At 33.7% G+C, this 7,359-nt stretch overlaps 1 non-coding gene across 1 annotated transcript; it reads left to right on the forward strand.

The window, feature by feature from the left end:
* Positions 1-1,209: 1,209 nt before the first annotated feature.
* LOC112209057 (U6 spliceosomal RNA) lies at positions 1,210-1,312 on the forward strand. Its single transcript, XR_002943738.1, has one exon. It is a non-coding gene; the product is annotated as a U6 spliceosomal RNA (small nuclear RNA).
* The last annotated feature ends 6,047 nt before the right edge of the window (positions 1,313-7,359 follow it).

The following is a 7,359-nucleotide window of genomic DNA, read 5'->3' on the forward strand; positions in this document are numbered from 1 at the left end:
GTGCTCACTTCTAATACATTTTTGGAAAAGTGTTCAAAAAAATGGTATTAATTTTTTTTTAATTGGTAGAATTCACCGTAAAGACATCTAGTCCTAAATTTTTTTATGGAATTTTTAAAAATATTATTTCAATCCCTTGACTTGTTATTGTTTTTTCATTTTCTGTTTCTTTTGAGTAGGTTTTGGCAGTCTGTATCTTTCTAAGAATTTGTATCTTTATCTAATTTAGCCAATCATTTTGTATACAGTTGTATATAGCAATATTTTATCTTTTTAATGTAAAGTTGGTAGTATTGTCCCCTTTTTCATCCTGATTTTAGTAATTTGAGTATCTTCTCTTTTTCTTGATTATGCTAGCTAAAGATATGTCAATTATGTTAATTTATTTCAAAGATCCAGTGTTTGGTTTTTTTGTTGTTGTTTTTCTCTATAGTTTTTGTATCTCCATCTCATTTATTTTCATTCAAATTTTTATTATTTATTTATTTCTGCTTGATTAAGGTTTCTCTTGATTTTCTTTTTCCATTCCCTTAAGAAGGAAGATTGGGTTACTGATTTGTGATCTCTCTTCTTTTCTAATACAGGTATTTGCAGACATACATTTTTCTCTAATCATTTTTTAGCTTCATCTCATAAGTTTTGTTATATACTAATCTTTTTCAAATTCATTTTGAAGTACTTTCTGATCTGTCTTGTGACTTATTCTTTGATTATTTAGAAAGATGAGACTTAATTTCTACACATTTATAAATTTCCAAACTTTTATTTTCTTAATGTATTTATAATTTTATTCCATTGTTATTAGAAAACATACTCTGCATGATTTAAATTCTTTAAATTTATTGAAGCTAATTTTATGGCTTAATTTATGGTCTATCTGGAGGAATGTTCCATGTGCACTTGAGAAGAATTTGACTTCTGTTTTGTTGGATGGATTATTTTATATGAGACGTCTGCTCGTTCTGGCTGGTTTATATTGTCATTCAAGTATTCCATTTCCTTGCTTATCTTATGCCTAATTGTCCTATCTGTAATTGAAAGTTGGTTATTAAAATCTCCAACTGTTACCGTTCAGTTGTCAAACTCCCCCTTCAATTATGTCAGTTTTGTTTCATATATTTCATGGCTCTGTTGTTAGGGCACATTTATACCTTCTTGTTTGATTGACCTTTTTATTATTATAGAATATAATTTTTGTCATTAACAATAACTTTATAGTCTTAAAGTACATTTTGTTGGAACTATACATAGAAGATTAGCATTGCCTCAGTGCAAGGATGACGCACAAATTCATAAAGCATCCCATAATTTTTTAAAAGTATATTATGTCTTTTATTTGTATCACTACCTCAGTTTTCTTTATGTTATTGTTTGTTTGCCTTGGATATCTGTTTCTATCCTTTTTCTTTAAACCTATTTGTATCGTTCACTTGAAGTATGTGTGTTGTAGCAATACATAGTTATATCTTTTTTTTTTCATTCTGGTAATTTCAGCCTATTACATGGATAATTAGAATATTTGATTCATTTGCATTTAGTGTAATTCCTGACAGTTTGAGACTTATGTCTGCCATTCAGCTATTTGTTTTTACATATCATGTGTAATTTCTGTTTTTCTTTCTCCATTTTTTTTCCTCATTACTGCCTTATGTTGTACAGGTACTCTACAGTATCACACTTTAGTTCTCTTGTCATGTCATTTATTATTTTTTTTAGTTATTTTCTCAGTGCTTATCCTGTGGCTTCTCATTATCGTGTTAACTTACAACACTGTATCTTGGATTAATAATAACTTAATTACAGTAGTATACAAAATTTGTTCCTATTCATCTTTATCTTTCCTCCTTTGTTCTGATGTCATACAAATGATATAGTTTTGCATTGTATCTCATCAACACAGACTTATAACCACTGTCTTATGCAGCTGTCTTTTAATTCAGAAAGGAGAAGAGATGAGATATGAATAAAAATACATTTGTGCTATCTTTTATATGTTTCTATGTAATTCTTCAATGGTGTCTTTTATTCTTTCTTGTAGATTTCAGTTACTGTCTAGTATCATTTCATTTCTCTCTAAAGGATTCAGCTTAGTATTTCTTATAGGGAAGCAGTCTACTAGTATTTTTGTTATTCTTGTTTTGTTTTGTTGTTTTTAGCAGTTTGACTGTGTCATCCCAATCCTCTGGCCCCCTAGGCTTATGTTACAAAGTGAGTTTTAGTCCTATAGAGAACACTTTGTGCTGATGAATCATTTCTTCTTGCTGATTTCAAGTTCCACCGTTGTAGAAAGTGGTGTGGTAGTTCCTCAGAGAATTAAAACAGGATTACCATTTGACCCAGTAATCCTATTATTGAGTATATACCCAAAGGAATATAAATAATTCTACCATGAAGATATATGAATGCATATGTTCATTTCAGCACTATTCACAATAGCAAAAACATAGAATCAACCTAAATGCCCATCAATAATAATCTAGATAAAGAAAATGTGGTATATATACATCACGGAATACTAAGCAGTCATAAAAAGAACAAGATCATGTCCTTTGCAGCAAGTTAGATGGAGCTGGAGGCTGTTATCCTACCTAAGCAAACTAATGCAAGAAAAGAAAACCAGAAACTGTATGTTCTCACTTATAAGTGGGAGGTAAATCATGAGAACACATGGACCCAGAGAGAGGAACAACAAACACTGGTGCCTACTTCAGGGTAGAAAGTGGAAGGACGGAAAAGATTTAAAAAACTACCTATTGGGTGCTATGCTTATTACCTGGGTGACAAAATAATCTGTATACCAAACACCTGTGACATGCATTCTACCTATATAACAAATTTGCACATGGACACCTAGACATAAAAATTTTAAAAAGATTGCCTTGTAAGTGAAGTCTTCCAAGAAACTACCACAACAGTTCAATAATGTCAGTTCTCTGGGAATGAAGGTTTGAAGAAGATGCAGCACAGCTTTGCCTCTTCCTTTGGCTATCAGACTGCTGGTTTTCACAGTACTTGTGATCTCTTAGTTTTCAAGGTTACTCTGGAGCTGGGAAGAAGTGGATGGAAATAGAAAAAGCCAAAGTGCCACAAAACACACTGATGTAACTGAGATTCAGCTTTTTTCTTGGATGCACACTCTGAATTGCTGCCAGCCTAAGTTTAATTTCCAGTGTTCTGAAAGCTGATTCTGACAACTTCCTGCCAGTGTTCTCATTCATTTTACGGAGAATACAATTACTGAAGCTCCTTACATAACCATTTTCACTGAAGTCCAGCTACACATAATTTTACACAATATTTTTATATACCATAAATCTCTAATGAAAATCTTTAAAAACTAAAATATAGACTAAATACACATAATATAAAATGTTTCACATAAAAGGACAATAATTTCTATAATATGCTAGATTGCTTTATCTGATGAACAAGACATGGTATGCCAATGTAGAAGTATCTGTCATAGCTATTTTCTTTTAAAATATCTCATCGATCTATCACCAACTAATTTATCTCAACAGAAATGAAGGCTAGAAAAATAGCAACCACAGAATACCTTAATCTCTCAACCTGGTTGTTTTTGCCAACCTATTTGTTCATTTATTTATCCCACAGAGATTAACTATGCTGAGCATTGAGGACACAGCTCTCAAGAAGACCCTGACCCACGTGTTTCCCATTCTGATTTAATAACAGTACTTCACTACTAAATAAGTCAGAGGCATGTGAACCAGAGCAACTTCATCCTGAATAGGAGCTGGGTAAAATAAGCCTAGGACCTACTGGGCTGCCTTCCCAGATGGTTAAGACATTCAAAGTCACAGAATGAGATAGGAGGTCGCCACAAGATATGGGGAATAAAGACCTTCCTAATAAAACAGGTTGCAGTAAATAAGCTGGCTAAAACCCACCAAGCCCGAGATGGCCACTAGAGTGACCTCTGGTTGTTCCCACTGTTACACTCCCACCAGCACCAGGACAGTTTACAAATGCTATGCCAATGTCAGGAACTTACCCTATACAGTCCAGAGAGGGTAGGCATAAATAATCCACTCCATGTTGAGCATATCATCAAAAAACAACCATAAAAGTGGGCAACCAGCAGCCCTAGGGGCTGCTCTATTTATGGAGTAGCCATTCTTTTATTCCTTTACTTCCATAATAAAGTTGTTTTTGCTTTACACTGTGGACTCATCCTGAATTCTTTCTTGGGTGGGATCCAAGAACCCTCTCTTGAGGTCCCGACTGGGACCCCTTTCCTGTAACAAACAGGTGTATTTACAAATTGTTATAGAATGGAGAAAAGAGCATCATTAAATCTATCTAGGTTTGGAGGGATGTCCCACAATGGTATTGCCATCTTAGATGAAAATGTTAAGATTAAATTAGACTCTGCCAGAAGAAGCAAGGAGCATAAGGGTTGGGGGACGACATTAAACACTTTGTAATGACTTCAGAAGAATCATTCAAACTATAATTCTTACAAGTGTTAGTTAAATCAGTCAAATCAAAGATCTGGCTTCCAGCTAAAGAAAGATGTAAAAATAGAGAAATTAAAAGATGATATGCATGATCAATTCCCCCTTTTAATGGTAATATTCCTTCCAATTATTACCAGTATTTTACATACTTTGTAGGACTAACATCTTGCTTGTCCTGTATTAGGTATGTGCACACTTGTGTCTCCTATTAGATTATAACTCCAATCTTTGTTTCTTTAGAGATGGGGACTTGCTGTGTCACCAAGGCTGGAGTGCAGTGGCAGGATCATGCTCACTGTAGCCTTAAACTCCTGTGCACAAGAGACTCTCCCACCTCAGCTGTGAGTGTCTGGGGCTACAGGCACACCCCACCCAAACTAAGTATTTTAACTTTGTATAGAAAGGGGATCTCACCATGTTGCCCAGTCTGGTCTTGAACTCCTGGTCTCCAGCCATTCTCCCAATTTAGCTTCCCAAGTCTTTGGGATTACAGGCATGGGCCACCATACGTGTTTCCATTTTTTTTCTATCCCCACAGGGTTAGCAAAGTGCTATGTATGTAGTTGGTGCACCCCAAGTTTTGACAATAGGAAAGAAAACTGTGGGACTACTACCTAATATCCCACAGCTAACTCTGAAGTACATTATAAAATTATTGAGTTTGGAATGAATTTTGTGGCCATACTTACACAAACCTCAGCATCTTCAATTCTAATCACAGTCAAAATTGTTTTGGATATAATGGTAAACAAAATCATCTTCAAGAGTGAAGACTAATAGAAGAATGTAGGATCCATCCTTCAAATAATTAATTTAGATGCTTTTGTTTGCCTAACACTTCTCCTTAATTTACAATTTTCATAGTCTAACCATAAAGTGAAATTCTAAATAAAAAGTTAGTTCATATTGAATGTATTAAGAATGTCTTTTTTCTACCCCAGATATCAGGATTCCTTCAAATAATGCTGTTTTCATTTGTTATTTGCCATTCATTCTCAACAGTAAAATTTAAGAGAAAAGTTAAATGAAACATTTCACGTGCCCCCTAGTTATTCAGAATAGAAGCAACAAACTAGTGACCAAAGGTGAGTGTTTAGTTTTACTTGCACAAAGTTAAAATAATTTTTTTCAACATGTAAAATTTAGGAGATTGTATATGAAAATCTAGTTATGTGACCTCCCTTTTAAAAATCAGGGTATCTGCGAAGTGGAAGCAACCTCCTGGAGTGGAAGAGCATTTTCTCCCTCCCGTGTCACAGTCCTCAGAGTTTTCTTTAGTCTTTCAGACGCTGAGGGTTATGTCAGGTGCAATTCATCTCCATGCTGTCTCTGTTTTCATAGAAGATTTAAGAGCAAAGTGAAATGTTTTTGTGCATGCATTTTTATCTAGAGAGGGGAAATTAAATGTGGATGTTCCAAGAAAAATGTGAGAAAATGTATTTCTCTTTTGAAAATGAAAATATTACTAAATGCTTAATATTGAAATGAAATGTTTCTACACATATAAATCAATGTGTCACTAATAAACAATACATATTAAGTAGTGTGACTGGAACATGCACAAACGACTTAATAACCACAACAAAAATGCCTGAAATTTAGCTGGGTTTGTTTCTGAATTAGATTAAGTGACACTGCTTGCTATAAGTGTATTAAGTGAAAAAATGGCTGAGTATCAAAATCATTTACTGTAGGCAAATGTATTAAAGTCCTCAGAGTGTAGCAAAAATGATAAGTCCTAAACTAAAGCAAGCATTTGTAAATGTAAATTTGTCCAAAAATGCAATTGTTTAGCAGGTTGAAGAAATGGGAGAATACCCACAGCACACTAGCTATTTTTGTTTTAATGGCAAATTATAGGTGACTCAGAGACTTATATATACATGCACTGCCTATAATAATTATGTATCCAAATGGCTGCTTCTTGGTTGTTGAAAATTGAAGGTAAACAAGTCTGTAGTGGTTTGGAATCTGACTGGTGATGATACCTTTGTACAAAACAAACAAAATAAGTTGCAACTTTCGAAAGGAACGCAAATTTAAATCCATCCATTGCATCATTTACCAACAATTGCCTTGCTAAAGCATTACATACGGACCATGTCAGGCACACAACAATGAGACATGTGAACTAGAAATGTTCTCATAGTTTTAACCATAGACAGTTGAGGCTGCACGTCATGTTTGTACAGACATCTCACCCGCCATTTACCGACTACTGCGCAACTCACTAATGAATCTTGCGGGGGTCTTTGAAAGAAATTTATTTGCTCATGTCAAACGAGAAAAATCCCCACTCTTGGCTCACCAATAAAAACCAAATTAACATTTTGGCATTTTTTTGTTTGACATTATAACCTTACAAACCCTTTGAATATTCATATTTAAGGGCATTCAGAAGTAATTACATAAATGCATTCTTCATTCATTTCTAATGAAATTGAGTTCTTTAGAAATACATAAGTAATGAATTATCTGGCACACTTTCTTGTACTTAAGTCATTTCCAAAGGTTAAATAATAGTTTTAGCTATACACACAAATTGTGAAGTTGAAAACTGATTTTCAAAAACTATTTCTTGACTTTCAGTTTTATGAAAATGAACTAAATATGACCATTTTTCTTCGCCAGTTAATAATGGTCAAAGAATGAGGAGTTCCAAAATGAATTTTTTGAATTGCAGTGTAACATAGTCAGAAACAATAAATATGACCATTTGGAATATCACAAACTGAAACTATATCTTGAATTGTTATCCAATCTATTAAATAAACCATTGATCAAATAGCATTTTCCACAGTCTATATTTAGGGGCACCTATATTATATGTGTGCAGCATTTTTTCTTACAAAAAAAAGAATATATATCATTCCAGATA

The sequence above is a fragment of the Pan troglodytes genome, chromosome 3 (assembly GCF_028858775.2).
Source record: "Pan troglodytes isolate AG18354 chromosome 3, NHGRI_mPanTro3-v2.0_pri, whole genome shotgun sequence".
Classification (NCBI taxonomy): Eukaryota; Metazoa; Chordata; class Mammalia; order Primates; family Hominidae; genus Pan; species Pan troglodytes.